This window comes from Podarcis erhardii (assembly GCF_964252035.2).
Source record: "Podarcis erhardii genome assembly, chromosome: 7".
NCBI classification, from domain to species: Eukaryota; Metazoa; Chordata; class Lepidosauria; order Squamata; family Lacertidae; genus Podarcis; species Podarcis erhardii.
The window spans coordinates 36,090,668-36,109,224 of NC_138511.1; the positions used below are offsets into that span (position 1 = coordinate 36,090,668).

At 44.5% G+C, this 18,557-nt stretch overlaps 1 long non-coding RNA gene across 1 annotated transcript in view, besides 1 other annotated feature; it reads right to left on the reverse strand.

Moving 5' to 3' along the window:
• LOC309346512 overlaps positions 1 to 18,090 on the reverse strand; it is a 67,313-nt gene extending 49,223 nt beyond the window's left edge. The window contains exon 1 of the long non-coding RNA XR_014158653.1: positions 17,911 to 18,090. This is a non-coding gene — a long non-coding RNA (uncharacterized lncRNA). The remainder of the gene's footprint in view (positions 1 to 17,910) is intronic.
• Positions 9,426 to 9,560: a sequence feature (RNA overlapping with rRNA (AC0ZRL_020874) was converted to a misc_feature.).
• Positions 18,091 to 18,557: the final 467 nt, after the last annotated feature.

The following is an 18,557-nucleotide window of genomic DNA, read 5'->3' on the forward strand; positions in this document are numbered from 1 at the left end:
TTTATGGATCTAATTTCACTACTTTCTAAATGCCAGGATAGTGGACTCCCTTGTGGTCTTAAAGCAGTGTTGGCATTAATGACATCGTCTGCAGCCGCCCATTTCTCCTTCATTTCATCATCTCTTGTGCCTGTTTCAACAAAGTCATCCTTTCCCCGCACCCCCAGTCTCAGTAGGAAACACTAGAAACTGAGACCTCAAACAACCCATTTGAATTTATGCTCTAAAAGCTTCCCAGACTTTGACGTGCAGATGCCATCAAAGGCGATTCTTATCAGCATCCTGAATGCTCAGGTATGATGTCTGTTGGCGGCTTAGCTGGGGGTATTTTAGCAGTGATGGCAAAAACGGCATTTCATTCTCCCACATCTGAGGCTTGGGAATGACTTTGCAAAGTTTCGTTAATTAAACCTGGCAGCCCCCTTGTGAGTCAGACAAGGAATATCTAAACGTGCGACATTATCCGCAACTCTAATGCAGCCACCTGTGGGATGGAGCGTGACAGTCCTCCAAAAGGCAAGCCCACACAGCTTGCACCCTAATTAAGCAATTAGGAGCCGCGGAAGGCTTTATTCAAAGAGCATGTAATTCCAGGCAATGTGCAGGTTGAGAAATGCATCTGTATCTGTAACCTGCATTCGTTGACTTCGCCGACGAGTTTTGAGCGGCGCAAGTTACATTGCCACGCTTCGTCCCAGCAACAGCAGCAGCAACGGGCTTCGGTAATATGGCACCCTGGATGAGGACAAAAGTTGGCGCTCCCTGTATATTTCTTATTTTCACAATAGTTCCTTATTTATTATTAATTTGCACACACCCCTTGGCTTGGTGCCCTGTGCAGGGGAACCGCCCGCACCACCCTAAATCTGGCATTGGTCACAGCAAAGCTTTGTCTAGCTTAGTTGTCTGTGACAGTAACCGGCCCTGCAGTGGAGACTGGGAAGTGGGCCTTTTTGAAAACTAAGTGTCGTGCGGTTGCATGACAGCAACACTATTAGATGGATTTCCTTTGGATGAGGAGCTTAACAGTATCTTTCTGTGTGCGGGCGAAATTCTGAACATACAAAGCAGGGATGGTCCAAAGATAAATCTACTGATAGCTGATTTGCAGCAGATCTGCAAGGGTTTCTGATTCTGAATTGTTTCAACAATATCGACAAAAGGATGCCTCTTCAGCCTTCCAAATTAAGTTGTTTGAATCCCTGAACAACTCAAGGTTCACACTTATATTTATTTGTTATGTTTATATCCCATCTCTCCCCCAATGAGCTCAATGTGGCATACATGGTTTCCCCTCTCCTCATTTTCCCCTAACAAAAACACTGTGAGGTAGGTTAGGCTGAGAGACAGTGACAGGCCCAAGGTCACCCAGTGATCTTCATGACTTAGTGGAGACTAGAACCCCCGTCTCCCAGGTCTTAGTCCATTACTCTAACCACTACACTACATTGGCTGTTACTGGAATTCATATTGGTGTATGACTCATGAGGTGGTGTTGGGGCTCTCCTTTCTGAGCCACCATTTTGCACCTGGTTCCACCCATCTCCCATCTACTATTTTGTACCTAGCTCCATTTGGTAGAGCTCAGGGCTCTCATAACCCTGAAGGGCCGTAACTCAGTGGTAGGGCATCTGCTTTGCAAGCAGGAGGTCGCAGGTTCAATCCCTGGCATCTCTAGGTAGGGTTAGGAATGGACTAATGGCAGCTTTTTATGTTCCTAAAAAACCCCTCTTAAGTAGATTCTGACGTGAATGAAATTTAGAGCAACATGCCAGACTCTTGGTCAAAAAGTCTCAGCTTCATAATGCAACAAGTATTGCAGTGTGAGAGGAACATTAGAAAATGGGACAAAAGTGCCAGAATTCTAATCAGGAAATCTAATGCAATTGTCTCCACGTCTGAATGCACCCTAAGGTTGGTGGGGGAGCACCCTATTCACCCTTATGGGCCAGCCTCCGTGGGCCTACCCCTCAGTTTCACAAGTCCAACCTTATGTCATGAACCTAAACAAAATTGTTGGTAGGGATGGCGCATTAGAAAATCAGTGCCTGCATTTTCCCTGCACACAAGGACAAGGACATAATGATTGCCTTATTATGTTACTATTCTCGTAGCCATTGTAGGCTTTCTGCCTTCAGAATGTGTAGGAATTGTTTTCGCCCGCTGCCAATGGGGAAAAGGCTGCTATAGTTATAAAACTATCGTCTCTGTTCTGGGGGGGGGAGGGGGAAGGAGATTGGAATCACATAATTTTTCATGACTGAGATGCTCCATTTTACAATGCAGAATTGTTGTGGGGTTTTTTTTTAAGGTGCTTAAATTAGCATGGAAGAGATTCAGATCAGCTTCTGGCGTGGATACAGATAGGAGATGCTCCATTCTATTTTTAATTATCCTGGTAATGGCTTGCTTTTCTATATGTTGGCCACATATAAGATAAGCATAATGCCACACTGACATGTGAATAGCTTATTCATTACGAGAGCCTGCTAAGAATGCACATCCGGCATTCCTCTAACGAAATGCAGCTGGAGCTTTCGGATACAGGACTAAGCATCTCTTGAACAGCTTGTATTCTGCAAGGTTCAATCGGCTATTATCTGTTGCATTGTGGATTATCTTTTCCTCTACTGTGAATAGGAACCTCGCCCTGCAACATTAACCATGCTGCTGCAAATGCTGGAATTTACATAATGGAATTGCATTAGGGTGAGGACAGATGTGAAAAATTGAGAGCAGCTGGGCCATTTTTAAAACATCTGCATACCTGAATTCATAAAAAATGCATCTCTCTCTGCCCCCCCGCCCCAGCCCCCACACTTCTGGGGCAAACTCAAAAAACCCTGTGGTATATTAGGTTTAGCCTCAAGGGTCCATCATTACAGTTCTGCTACATAAGATAAGTAGCATTATCCTCCATAAATTTGTCGAATCCCCTTTTAAAGCCATCTAAGTTGGTGGTCATCATTCCCTCCTCTGGGAGCAACCATAGTTTAACTATTCATTCCTTTATTCATTCATTCAGCCTTTATTGGCATAATATAGTTTAACTATGCGCTGCATGAGGAAGTACTTCATTTTGTCTGTCCTGAATCTTCCAACATTCAGCATACTTGGATGTCCAGAAATTCCAGCATTATGAGAAACGGTGGGTGATCTTTTTCTGCACTTCCTCCTCGCTGCTCACCATGTGTCAGGGTTCAGAACATGACCCTCCAGCAAATCTCCCCCTTGCCAATGACCTGGAGGAGCCATCAGATCTGGACATCACATCCCTACAAGGAAATTATCTCAAAATCTCCATTTCCAGAACATAAAAATATAAGGAGCACCCTGCTGGTTCAGGTCAGTGGCTCATCTGGTCCAGTATCCTCACAGTGGCCAACCAGATGCCTATGGGAAGAGCACAAATAGGACTTGAGTGTGACAGCACTCTCCTCACTTAGAGCAGAGACATTTTGACTAGTCTCTGTTGATTGTCTGATCCTCTTTTAAAGCTCCAGTCCCACCCATCTCAATCCAGCTTCAGTCTGACTAGAGGATTCAGCCAGATTCACTTTGTAGTTAAGGTAAAGGTAAAGGACCCCTGACAGTTAAGTCCAGTTGCAGCGCTCCTCTTGCTTTACAAGCCGAGGGAGCCGGTGTTTGTCCGTAGACAGTTTTTCCGGGTCATGTGCCAGCATAACTAAACCGCTTCTGGTGCAATGGAACATCGAAACCAGAGCAGTGCACAGAAACGCCGTTTGCCTTCCCACCAGAGCAGTATCTATTTATCTACTTGCACTTTTTGGGGGCGTGCTTTCAAATTGCTAGGTTGGCAGGAGCTGGGACTGAGCAACGAGAGCTCACCCCATCGCGGGGATTCGAACTGCCAACCTTCTGATTGGCAAGCCCAAGAGGCTCAGTGGTTTAGACCACAGCACCACCCGCATCCCTTGTACTTAAGCTAGGTGTGGACATTTGAGACAACCATTGCACTTGAGTAGATGAACATTCATGCGGAGATAACAACTTTGTGTACATGCATTCTGATCATGGGGTGTATATGTTGCATGGGCAGGGAAACCAAAAAGGTAATGTATGTTGGGTGAAGATATCCCCTCCTCCTCTCTGATGTGTACAACACTATGCAGCCAAATTGATCTGCAGATCAGGCACGGTTACAGGTGGCACATAATACTCATTCTGCATTTGTAATAAATCAATATTTTGATGTGGCAGCACCTACACTTTGGAACTTCCTTCCTATTGACATTAGGCAGGCACTTTCACTATACTCTTTTCGGCACCTGCTAAGAAACATTTTTGTTTAGTCCTGAGAACATAAGAACCTGCTGAATCTGGCCCAAGGCAAACCTACCCAGGTATGTACAATGTTCACATGTGTTTTGATGTTTTTAGTTCATTACTGATTTTAATTATTATTTGAATTTTTAAAACTATTTTAAACTATTCTAACTGATAATTTTATTGTTTTATTCTTTTTGTAAACTGCTTTCAGGGGGAATATATTATTATTATTATTTATATAATAATAAATAAATATCCAAAATCATGGTTTCATAAACCATGGTATACCATTATGAACTAGGCCAATACATTTCCTGTAATATCCCCCCACCCCCCTATTATTAAACCAAATGTTTGTAGACAAAAACTGATGGTGAAGCCACCTGTTCAGAATGCTGGAGCAGCTATTTTCTTGCAGCTGGTTCCTCATATGTTAATGCTTTAATGTATTTTTTTATATAAAAAGTAATCCTTAGAAGTTCTCTTATTCAATCAGATCAAGGCCAATGGCCTGAGCAATATCATAATGGGAATTAAAATGATTATTTTTATATAGTTATGCTTTAAAAAAGAAAGAAAGAAGAAAAACCAATTCTCTCTCATTGATATCTGAAGTAAAAAGGGTCCTTTTTAGGTTTTTATTTTCTCCAGCCAAAGATCCAGCCTTTATTGTCATTCCTGAACATTAGCCTCAAGGTTTAATTCAAGTTGAATGTAGGAGAATACTTTTGTAGTCCTTCATTTACATGTATGCCAACAAGCTTAAATGCACTGCAACCTTGGAAGACTTTCAAAGGAAGTAATAATTCCTCTGAAATAGGTCTTTTGAAAGCGTTATCTTGTTCCTTCTCTTTCTGTTAATCTTGGGAACCCCTTAGCATGTCAAAGCAATTTTTCTAATGTCACATCGTCTCAACATTACCATGAAAGCGCTTTAAAAAGATGATTTGAGAAAGAATAAATGTTGAATGAGCATTTACTAAAGGGCCATTTATGCCCCATTTGCATTTTGACTATGTTTTTTGAAATGTTTGAAAAGCCAGCTAATTTGAAAGTCAATCTCCTCTCCAAACAAACTTCGGGACACAAGTGTGTTTACACCAGTCTCCTTCCTTTGTGCCTTCATTAAAAATAAAATCATTAGGTTGAAGCTGGTTTTTCTTTTTTTTAAACAGGGCTGAGATTAGACACGTAAGACCTAATGCTGAAATGGTATTCTGTTCAGGGATGTTAGCTGTGAAGAAATGCTTCCTCTCTGCTATTTGAAAGAATATAAGGGCATCTCCAGCTAGACCACAGTGATGGAAGGGCTGAGGTGGTGTTCACCACTCACTGTATGGTGAAGATGTGGCAGGAGTCTCCCTCCTCACTGCCATCACCACCAGCTTCTGCCATTTCACCACAACATTGGGACCCTCTGCTTGATTGCCTGGTGGAAACCCAATGAGCAACTGGGCAGTGACATCTATTTCTCCTCATCTTCTTTCAACTTATAACCGTCAGGTTTGATGCCTCAACGCCTTCCACATGCACTGCATCAGAAGGATTTTAGGTATCACACAAGAGGACAGAATTCCAAACAAAGATGTGCTCCCCAAAGCCCACATTCCCAGCATGTTCACACTCCTGTCTTGGCGACGTCTACACTGGCTTGGTCATGTCCAGAGAAAGAAAAATGGCAGGGTCCCCAGGGGTGTGCTCTGGGGATTCTGGCACCAGGCCAATTGGCAGACCAACTCTGCATTACAAAGATGTCTGCAAACCTGACATGAAGACTGGCAACATCGTGTCTCCACAGAAGTGATTTTCCAGGGTTTGGGACTGGGAAGATTCCCAGCCAGTAGTGGCTTGGGACTGGCAAGGCAGGAGGCCAACAGTAGATGGAGCCAAAGAGCCAATCACAGGCAGAGCCAACAAATTCTAGTTTGTCCCCATCCTCCTCCTCCTGTCTGAATTCTACAAGAGGCAGCACTAAGATTTAAGAAAAGGAAGTGGGCAGATTGTGCCTCCCTCTGGGCTGGTTGCATAAGGAAGGAAGTTGGGGACTGACTGAGGGTGGAGTGAAGTTGGTGGAGCAGTGCTCTCCTCGCCCAAATGGACCAGCCTCCACTGTTCCCATCCTTACCTGGAGATGCTGGGGATTGAACCTGGGACCTTCTGCACACAGAGTAGATGCCCTTTCCCCAAACTTTGTGAGAAAGTTCAACTGAGGCAATTCCTATCTGAGCCAAGAGCAGGTATCCACCATTGGAGAAACTATTTCCATGAAAGCAGGATGTTTTAAAAGACACAGCGTTTACAGGCCTAATTGTGTCAAGTACCCTTAAGTCCAGGTCCAGATGTTAAAAGCTGAGTGAGTTAAGAGGAAGTAGTATGCCAGAGGTTATTCACCCGGTATTTGATTATAGAAACATTTTCCATCTTTTGAGTAGGTACTTCCTGACCTTTCCAGCATTGTGATCATATCCAAGTTCCTGAACAGGAGTCTGAATAAGGAGTTGCTTACAAGGGATGGTGTATTTGGTTCATAACAAGGCAACTCTCTGTTCAGATCATCCTTTACGCACTTCTGACACTATTGGTCAGGCAGAGCAACACTTCAAGAATAAATGGAAAATTTTTACTCATAGATCTCCCTTTGTGAACTTTTGGCACTGACAAAAGAGGATTTTCAAAATGTAACAGCTGAAAATGTCTCAAGAATGCAACTTTTATACAGATTCCCTCTATCTACCTTTTCTTCTTCTTTTTGGTATGAATAAAAGTTCAGCCTTTAACCTTAGCTCACTCTAGTGCAGTTGGTTTGCATGCAGAAATCCCAGGTTCAATCCCTGGCATCTCCAGGTGGAGCTGGAAATGTCCCCTGCCTTAAATCCTAGAGAGCTGCTGCCAGTCAGGGTTCAGTGGTACCTCTGGATGTGAACGGGATCCGTTCTGGAGCCCCCTTCGCATCCTGAGCAGAACGCAACCCGCATCTGCGAGTGCGCGGGTTGCCGCTTCTGCGCGTGACATCATTTTGAGCGTCTGCACATGTGTGAGCGACAAAACCCGGAAGTAACCTGTTCCATTACTTCCAGGTCACCGCGGAATGCAACCTGAAAACGCTCAACCTGAAGCATATTTAACCCGAGGTAAGACTGTATGCAAGATGGAGCTAGATAGACCCATGGACTGGCTTCGTTGAAAGCAGCCTCATTTAAGAATACATTCCTATTCTTCCAAGCAGATTTTTGCATGTAAAATGTATTTTTCTATCTTTTGGGGTTTCTTTTAAAATACTGACAGATGATTATGTTAAGAGTGAAAGGCTCTCTTTCCTAATATGCCACATTTCAGCATCTGTCAAATCATATTAAATGAACAATTAAAGCACACTATATCCCCAAAGAATCCTGAGAAGTATAGTTTCCCCTCACAGGGCTACAATTCCCAGTGCCCTTGGCAAACCATAGTTCCCATGACTCATTGGAGGAAGTCATGTGTTGTGTGGACCTGCCCATAGTTAAAAGGTTGTTCTCAGTGGTAGATAAGAAAAGAAACTTTGTTGTGTTCCTTCAGATGTTCTTCCGGTGGACCAGGGATGGGGAATCTGAGGCACTCCAGATGTTTAGGACTCCTATTTCCCATCAGTTCCAGCTGAGGTGGCCAGGAATGATGGGAGATGTAATCTAACAACATCTGGAGGGCCATAGGTCCCCCAGCCCTGCAGTTGGCAGTTCTGGAACCCATTCTGAGCAAGGCATGACAATGTGTTTTTAAATCTTGCCAATATGCAGGAGACCTTTTGCAATTTGTTTTTGGTTGGGAACCTTTGCAGCCATTATTACCTTGAATTGGGTCGATTCAGCGCAGGAACAAAGGAAGCTGCCTTACACTGAGTTGAATCATCATAGCTCAATATTGTCCACAAGGAATGATCCTTGCTCTCTGGGATTTCAGACTAGGGGGGGAGGTTTCTCCCAGACCTTCCTGGAGATGCTGGGGATTCAACCCAAGGCCTTCTGCAGATGCTCTACCACTGACCTATGGTGTTGCACTGGTGTCCAGTTTCCAGGCTTCCCACAGGCATCTGGTTGGCCACTGTGAGAACAGGATGCTGGACTAGATAGGCCATTGGCTTGATCTTAGCAGACTCATCTTAGTTCTTATGAACAGGCAGCCTGACTAGGTCTGAGGCAGCTTCCTAAGGCTACACCTTCTTCATCACCTACTTAAAGCCCTCTTGCACAACCTTAGCAGTTGTGGAGTATCCTGGGAACTTTAGTATGTTAAAGGTTGCTGGGAATTGCCACAACCCCAGAGTCGTCCGTGACTGAACCCAATGGTCAGGGGTCCCATTGTGTTTACCTTTATTGCTGTTAAAGTGGTATGAGTGTGCTTTAAATGTCTGGTGTGGATGCAACCTATGTACCAAACAGAAGGAGGAGGAACATTCTCAAGAATTCTCTCATTCAGAACTGAAGATATGCTTCTTATTTTCCTTTCTCAGCTCTGGAACAGGAGTCTTTCCCTGCTTGTTTTTGTGGAGACTATTGGGAGGCCAGAGCCAAAGCCAGCCTTGAAGGAGGTAGGTGTGTGTGTGTGTGTGTGTGTGTGTGTGTGTGTGTGTGTGTGTGTGTGTTTGTACTTGAGTAAAGATCCCCAACTTGCCTGTAGGGACCCTATGAAAGTGGGTAAAGTTACATAGCCCTGTTCTCTTACCCCGAGTTTCTTTCTAATGCAAGACTGTTGGCGACCCCAAACTCTGTTCCCTAAAGCCTTATTGAATTTTTGACCTTGGAAACCCCAAATCTTTCTCCCTCGAACAGATGGGAGGCACTGCTTAAGCGAACGCTTCCGTTCCTTTGTGGATATGAAATCGCACTGCCTCCCTGTGAAATAAGTAACGCACATTCCACAAATCATGGAGTGTTAGCAATCTTATACATTACAAGTTCCTCGGGGGCAGAAAAGGCTTGTGTTTTATATACTTGTAAATGGCTGTGTTCACTTAAAGGAACTAGGGAACAAAAATAATTAATGGAGGGAAAACCATTATTTATAGAGTACCATAAACATACAGCATAACACGTAACATTCCTGCCCTGAAGAGCTTGCAGTGTAAAAAAAACAAAAACAAAACCTTTCAGTTGCAGGATTCCAAGCGAGATGACGATGACACAACCGCTCCAGATGTGTCTGTGGCTTTTAGGTGTGGGAGCGAGGCCAAGGGAAGTACCACTTTGGATTTCTTTCAGCAGCAAATCTTTTAAGAAATCCCCAGACCTCTGGTAAGTGGTATTTCTTTTCTAGTGTTCGGCAGAATCACATGACACAGAGCTTTCCCCAGGCTGTACGACCTCAGGCTTCCAACAGGAGAGCACAGTTTAGGATACTTCCCCACATAGCAATCTCTGGGCACATCCACACTATATATTGAAAGCACTATGATACCATTTTAAGAGACATAGTTTCCCCCGCCAAAGTATCCTGGGAACTGTAGTTTGTTAAGGGTGCTAAGAGTTCTTAGGAGACTGTTTCCTTTACAGACCCACAATTCCCAGAGCAGTTTAACAGCTAACCCCTCTTCCCAGGGACCTCTGGGAATTGTATCTCTATGGCAGTAATAGGGTGACTTAACGTTGGGATAAATTACTCCAGTTTAACTTACATCAGCTGAGCTGGGAAAGCCCAAGATCTTCTGAATTCAAGCTCTCTCATCCCTGTGGATCTTGGGTTCAGATAGTATTCTAAGGCTGCAATCCTAACTACTTCTACTCAGAAGTAAGTCCCAATGAATTCGATTTACTCCCTGGTAAGTGGGGTCAGGATTCCAGGCTAACTTGATTCAGGTTGGCAGCCCTGATAAAAATAAAATAATTTTGGACATTTATGCTACATGAATGACTTTATATCAGGTCAACTTCAATGCCAGGGAAACAATTATTTGGTATCTTTTTAATCTATTCATCTCCTCTACCTGGCATCTCGCTGCCTTTTAGATTAGTTCTCTGTAGATCGTCGCCTTTGTTTCTGTGCAGGCATTCAGTGTTTCCAATTTCATGTTACTGTACTGAATTCTCTTTTCACAGCAAAGCGTCTTTCAATATGCTTGTATTTGGGATAATGAAGTTCATCGCCTCCGTGTGTTAAATAATTCACTTCCTTTTTCCGCCTCTGTGAAGTTCTCTTATTGTGGCGTGGCTTCCAAAACATTTTCACACACACACGCACAAAAAGCGTAATCCATAAAATATGAAGAACTAACAATGAACACTGACATTTTAATTCTTCACTTACGAGCACAAAAGGGATGACAATTGGAAATTGCTGTTGTTGCCATAATAAAGAGAGATTTGCATTCCTCTGAAATTGATAGTTTAGTATTTGAGCATAATGTCAGTAACGGCAAATAACAATGCCTAGGTTCTGCGGATTATAAGTAATAGCTGTTTTCCGTTGCGCCCTGTTGAATAGCGCCATTTCCCCCACCCCTTGCTGTAAACAAATGAGAGGTTGCTGGCAGTAATAATGCAGGTTTGCACAGAATCAGAATTATTTCTGAATAAGCAGATAACAGCTTTGAGGTGTAATGACTATGTGGGGTGGGGAACCTTTCTCAGCCGGAGAGCATAAGGCAACTGCCATCATTTATGTTAAGCTCAACGCTCAGTCCTGTATGTGAACAAACATGGCCTGGATTATCTTTCCCTTCTCCTTTGATGCAGAAGCTCCTGTATCTGACAAGTCAGGCGTAAGCTCATATGAGAACTAGAGGAACATAGGAAGATGCCTTATAACACGTCAGCTCATTGGTCCATTTAGCTCAATAGTGGCCACAGTGGCCACATTCACACCGTACATTTAAAGCAGTTTCATGCCACTTTAAACAGTTCTGGCTTCCTCCAAAGAATTCTGGAAGCTGTAGTTTGTTAGCAGTGCTGAGAGCTGTTACAAGGCCCTTATTCAACTCAGAGCTACAATACTCAGAGTGGTTAGCAGTCAATCCCTGTTCACAGGGTGAGAATTGTATCTCTTGGAGAGGAATAGAGGCCTCCTAATAACTCTCAGCACCCTTTGCAAGCAACAGCTCACAGAATTCTTTGGGGAAAGCCCTACCCATTTAAAGCCATATCAGGGAGTTTTGCTTGTACACTGTGAATGTAGCCAACGACTGGCAGCAGACCTCCAAGGATTGACCCTGGGACCTCCTGCATGCACCATGAATTATCTACCACTGAGCAATGACTCTTCCACAACTGCCACGTGGAGTGTCTGGGTCACATGTTCTCTTGTACACATGCTTGCTTTTCCTTCTACCATATGTAAATCCTTGAATGGGTGAAAAATTCAAGAGGGGTAGCCCTATTAGTCAGTTGTAGTCCATCGGTGAAAGGTCCTGTGGCACCTTAAAGACTATCAGATTTTGTGAAGGGCATGGACAGAAGTGGACTCCAGCTATGGGGCATTTGTGGTCCTCTAGATGTTGCTGGAGCCTAGATTACCCTCCACAAGAAACAGGCCTTTCTTTCCTGTAGCCCCCTAACCTTGGAACGGCTCTTCTTGGGAGACTGAGATGGCCCTCTTGTGGCTTTTCTCCCGAAGCCAAATTAACACTTCTCTTAATGTTTCACCAGTTGATTTCTTTGGCCCCTCTTTTTGTTTGTTGGCTTCTAGTGGAGGCATGTGGTTACATTCATTCCCCCACCCTTAAACTGTAGTTTTTTTAATCTGAAAAAGTTCATTTCAAAAAATGGCTAGTAGCCACGATGGCTATGTTCCACTTCTGCTGTTGGGGGAAATATGCCTCTGAATACCAGTTTTTTTTGGGGGGGGGGATCACAGGTGGGCAGAGTGCTGTTCCACTCACGTACTGCTTGCAGGCTTCCTGTAGGCATCTGATTGGCCAATGTGAGAACAGGATGCTGGACTAGATGTGCCATTGCCCTCATTTAGCAGGCCATTTGCTTCACTCAGTTGAGAAAGCGCTCCTCACTTCTCCGAGTGGTGAGAAGTTCTATGGACGGCAGTACCAGCTGAAGTTTCCTTCCTATGAAATAAAATGCAGCCTTACACTGCCTTTGTAATACTTGCTTTGTTGAAAGTTATGAAACTCCTGTGAGGCAGACCTGCCTGACAGCAACTTGGACAGTGCCCCCACCACCACCACCACCGTGACTGCACCTCCCAGGCCCAGGTAAGTCCAACTAGAAACTCTACTCTCTTTCCTTCTGCCTAATTTCTGTTTCTCTGCCCCTTCCCTCAGCTAGAGTTGGGTTATCTTATTCCAAAACACAAACCCTGATGGGTATCTTATTCCAAAACACAGAGAGATTCCTAACTATCAAGAGATGGTTTCTTATCTGTTGGCTCTTGTTGATGAGGCATCACCCAACTGTCTTGGACTATTAACAATCTGCCTGACAAAGGGCTGGTCAGTTAGCAGCCGGAACAATATAGTAGTCAACGTTGAGTGATATCTAAAGTACAATTCTTGGGAATATATATATATATATATATATGGAGGGGAGAGAGTGAGAAAATTTCCACCAGGGCAATGGAACATATTCCTTAACAATTGCCAGGCTACTAAAGTCAAAGGTTCACTCTCACACCGTACCTGCCAAGATCAAGGTGACTTTGGGGTCTCTCTTTGTGGGAAGCTCATTCGGCAAGAGCTAGTCATCAGAAGACTCTTTCCAATTAAGTAATTAGACAAGGTGCTAAATATAAAGGAGGACTGGTAATGATCCTGTTATTACAGCATTATAATATTTTGTAGCTTAAGAGCATTAAGAAGGCCTCACTGGCGATTTGAAATTAGGATCCTCTTTTTTTTTTTAAAGCCCATCAAATAAAAGAGAGAGAGGAAAGAAGAAGAGAACTTCAAAGCTGCTTTTTTCCCACTTGGAAACCTGCCTGTGTTAGGATGAAATGAATAGAAAAAAGAGCAAGGTTTGCCTTCTAATAAAGCATCTGTTGCCCACTTTGAACATTTCTTACTTCTTTGTGAGCATGTCTCTCCAGTTATGGGGACTACTGACAATGAAGAACAGAGGCCTTGAAATAGACAATACCTGTTATCTACCCAATATTTCTGATTTTCATGTCACTTTGAACTGGATCTTCATTTGACCGCATGCTGAGTCCAAAAAGAATTTCTTTGTCGGCTGATCCAAAGATGCCAGAAGATGCTCGGAAAAAAAGTAAACTGCGGGAATCTGCTCAATAAAGGCAAGATGAAAAACAAGCCTTTGCCATTCACTCCACGCACGGACAGTGCTTTTAACTTCTGCCTATTTTGGTGCCGCAAAGAAGCCCCCTAAATGCAAATTTTGTGTGTGTGTGTGTGTGTGTGTTGTTCCAAGGCTAGATTATAGCTTTCTCTGTGCATAAAATAACAAAAAGCAAGCATAAGCCCCTGAGAAGAACGGTGAGTATGGAGAAGTAGCCAGATTACTTAAAGTAGACCCCTGGCTTTCGGAAGCCCAATGCAAGGAGACTTTTGCTGCTACTGAGCCACTGCTGCTCTTGAGCAAATGTCAAGAGGCCTATTCCCAACAAAAGATTGGCAGCCTTTCACTGGGTGTTGTGTGTGGGGGGGGGGGGTCAGATTTGGCAGCTCTGCTTAGCAGAGTGATTCAGCTAAAATTTGGCCGGGCTTCAGTAAGCTTTTGTTTGTTTGTGTGTGTGTGTGTGTGTGTGTGTGTGTGCGCATGTGTGGTTGCTGAATGCTAGAAAACTCCTGGCCAGAACAGGCAGAGAGACAGGATTCCAAGGCACATTTTCATCTCCATCCAGCGGGCTCTTGTCCTGATTGGGCAAGGATAAAGCTGGGCCCAGTGAATTGATCAATGAAGAATGTTCAATGGAAACCAGCCAACGAAATCATCAAAAAGAGCCGGGGCGGGGGAACTGGATGGCTCAGAATGATCTGTGATGGTGGGAGGGGGAGAGAAAAAACAAAAGCGGGGGGGGGGGGAGAAAAAAACCTCCTTTGACTTAAATGGGGATGAATTAGGCTAGCCTTGCCTGATTAAAAGAAGTTTGAACCAACAGAACCTTTTTGGGTGTGTTCTATTAATGGCATACATAGTTCCAGAATTGCGGGATACCTTAGGTGGGAAACTCTTTTCTGGCTGAGGGCCACATTCCCTTCTGGGGGCTGGTGATAAAAGTGGACAGAGCAATATATGTAAAATATTTACATTGTTCGCTAGACTGGTTTCTGCACGCACCCCTGTTTGCGTTCCATCCAGGGAAGAAAGTGGCATGATCAGAATTCAAGGACAGATTTCAGCTAGGTAAAATAATCTTGGGGAGAATCAGTGAGGGTATGTGGCCTGGGGAGAGTTCCAAAGCCAGATGAATTGAAAGCATGTGGTTTCCCTCAATCCTGGGAATGGTCATTTACTACTCCCTGTGCTACAGTTCCCAACACCCCCAATGAACTACAGTTCCCAGAGTGGCTTAACCATCAATCCCTCTTCACAAGGAACTTTGGGAGCTGTAAATCTGTGAGGGGAATAGGGGTCTCCTAACGATTCTCAGTCTGCTTAAGAAACTACACCTCCTAGAATACTTTGAGGAAAGTCATGAGTGTTTAAAGTGGTATGATAGTGCTTTAAATGTTCTGTCTGTATGGTAGTGGGGTTTCTGAGTAAGGATGCATGGAGCCCAGCTGCAACTGGGGACCAATAGGCCCCCTGCTTTTCCCTCTCAGTGATCACACGAAGGCCAGTTGCAATTACTCTTGCCCCACTAATTCCCTCTCCGTCCCACAGCCACCTGCTCGCCCTCCCTCTGCAGCCGTACTTTGTAGTGCACATTCTTTCTACCAAGTCATCAGTAACGTCAGCTGGAGCAGATGTCTGTTCTGTAATTGATTAGGTATCTTTCTGCGGCAAAACCGTTTTGAGTTGTGATCAAATGAGCAGTTGGTAGGGCCCAGGCTCTGAGCATCAGAATCTGATTATGTCCTCAGAAAAAACACAGCCTTTGAAGTGGGCCAGAGAACACTTGGGTAATTCCAGTTTATCTGTCTTCTGCAAAATTCATCTCGAAGGGAGGGATTTTTGCCCAGGTGTGTGGGGAGGGGGGGAGGCAACGAGCTTGTTTCCATTATGACCCATCTGTTGACTTCAAAGTTCAGACATTGGCAAGAGATTGATTTAAAAACCTGGCAAGCTGGTTTTGCTTGCTTCTATATACTTGGGGCAACTGGTGGATTCAGACAACCAGTGTTCTTCCCCCCTCCCAGTCCTATCCCAATTTATTTTTTCCCTAATTTCTATTTACTTTTGAAGTCATCAGGTGTGGGGATCATGTGCTTAAGAGGGCTGAAGGAGGCTCCGAAGAATTCAGCACTGTTGAGGGACCTCCAGAAATGATCTGGCTCAATGATTTTTGAACTGTAAGTCTGTTGTGTGTTTTTTTTTTAAAAAAAGCAAGTTGCTTTACAATACAGTGGTACCTCAGGTTATATATGCTTCAGGTTACATACGCCTCAGGTTACACACTCCGCTAACCCAGAAATAGTGCTTCAGGTTAAGAACTTTGCTTCAGGATAAGAACAGAAATCGGGCTCCGGTGGCGTGGCAGCAGCAGGAGGCCCCATTCAGGTTAAGAATAGTTTCAGGTTAAGAACGGACCTCCGGAACGAATTAAGTACTTAACCCGAGGTACCACTGTACTGTTGTAGGGGGACAGCAGATATACTGCCTTCTTCCATACTACGAACCTTCTTGGATGCTAAGATCACAGAAAAGGCCCTCTTGGTAGTTGCTCCACCCGAGAGGGGGTTTCTCTGTGGCAGCCCCTAAGTAGTAGGACTCCCTCCCCTTAGAGGTGCGTCTGTCACCTTCGTTGTATAGCTTTTGTCAAATACTGAAAACACACCTCCTTACCCTGGCTTTCGACAATTGAGATATATCTTTTTAGGATCCACCTTATTTCTATGATTGTAAGTTGTTTTGAACTTCTTCATTTTTTAAAAAAGTGCATTAACAGTTGTAACCTGTTCTGGGGCCCTAGGGCAAAGGGCAAGTAAATTGTTACAACAACAACAACAACAACAACAACAGGATTTCCTGAGGGTGGGGGATCATAAATCCATAGAATCAGAGTTGGAAGGGACCCCCAAGGGTCATCTAGTCCAACCCTCTGAGCAGTAGTCTAGGAGATGACCACAAAGAGAATAATCTCAAACCAGAAGAGTCTTGACTATAAGCACCTGTATTAGTATGCGTGTAAGAGCAGCAGATGTCAAATTTGTGCTCTGTGGAGCCCTGTGATATTTACTTAGAACAGGATTAGGGAACCTCAGCGCCAGGGACCAAAAGTAGCCCTCCAGGGACTCTTCCCAGGCTCCACTTCCTCTTCAGTCAGGCCCCCTGTCCCTAGGCCACACCCCTCATTGAGCCTTCTTTGCACCCTCCAGTGTTCAAACCCAGCATTCTGTTTGGCAGAGCAGAGCAAATACGTCAGGCAGGATTAAGGCTTTGTACTATGGCACCAAGTAAGCCAGATAAGGTATCTGCTTCCATGAGGTCTGGTGGCTTGCCTGCTAAAATAATATTTAAAAGTTTGAACTTGCAACATGTCAGCTTTCTTATATACCAGAAAGCACTTCTCCAACATCTCACTTTCCAAGCTTAAAATCAATAAAAGCACAGCTGCACTAGTCATTTCCTAAGGAAAACAGTTCAGTGTTTCGCCCTCCGCAGTTCCTGAACTGGAAGGATGTTCTAGGAGTCAGCTTTCTACCAAAGTTGAGTGTGGGGGAGCAGCTAGGCACACAGATAGGCAAGGCAGCATCAGCCACCCACAAACAAGTAGCAGCCATTAGATGAAAATCTGGTGCAAACAGCCCACTTGCAAGCTTAGTAATAAACCTGATGCAATGCCTATTAGGAAGTCAGTACAGGTGTGATGAAGTGATGGGAAGATTTCAACTCTATATCCCCATACCACACAAGATACTTCCTGTCCCCATAATCCTATGTCTTCTTCCATTCCATGAGAACGGAAAGGCCAGCAAAACATCTTGGCTCTTATTTGAAAGGAGCCTGGATGGCAGTGGATGTTTCAAGAACAGGAAGAAGAAGAGAAGAAGAAGAGTTTGGATTTGATATCCCGCCTTTCACTCCCCTTCAGGAGTCTCAAAGCAGCTAACATTCTCCTTTCCCTTCCTCCCCCACAACAAACACTCTGTGAGGTGAGTGGGGCTGAGAGACTTGAAAGTAGTATGACTGGCCCAAGGTCACCCAGCAGCTCCATGTGGAGAAGCGGAGACGCGAACCCGGTTCCCCAGATTACGAGACTACCGCTCTTAACCACTACACCACACTGGCTCTCCCCAGTTTGCAGTGCCCATTCAGTTAAAGTTGCCAACTCAGGAGCACCCCAGATCCTGAAATTTCAAGACCAAAACCTGAGAGCAACCCCTGTTGATTCTTCTTCTGCTTTCCCTGCTACCACTGAGCCCTGGAGGTTAATTGGGAGAGGAGGGAGCAAAGGAAGGCAGCCCCCCTCCCCCCGCCGAGAGCCTATGTAATAATTCACAGACAGATCCTGTGGGGCTGAAGCTTACACACATAGTCTTAATTTAGTTTCAAAACAAAACAATGCACTCTTACCCACCTGGAGGGGACCAGGCAAACGTGGAGGCTTCAGGTCAGCCTGGAGGTCCGGCAGCCCTATCCCTAACACATTTTACATGGGAATTTCTGTTCTCTGCAAGAAGGAACGCAGATCAACATAGGCCCAGGATCTCCAGCCAGAGTTATTTCTGTGTGAGTAATAAAATGGCTTCCAAGCCTGGATGTGTTTTTGGCACAACTGTTTTCCTTTTGTGTGTGTTTCCCCATTACTGGGACCTCCCAGAATGTAGGAAGGCTTTTTACTGGCAGCTGGAAATTCTAATGAATTCTTCTAACTTGACAAGAAAGCCACGAGGCCTACACACACACACACACACACACACACACACACACACACACAGCCCCTTCAAATCATACACATGACAGTAATTATCTCCTTTGCTGATGTCGAAAAAAAGCCAAAGTTTGCGTCATGCTGGATACCTCCAATAATCATTTGCATGGAGTAGTGGCGTCTGTGGCATCAGGACATCCCAGCGCCAGCACTGGGGCACATGCTGGCACAAAGGCTCAATTAACAGCAACGAAGCTGCAAGAGAACAGCTCAGGTGACGGAATGAAACCAGAATCTGAGTGTCAAGAAATGAGATGGCACACTAGCCTGTGTTCTGGGATGGTTTTGTTTCT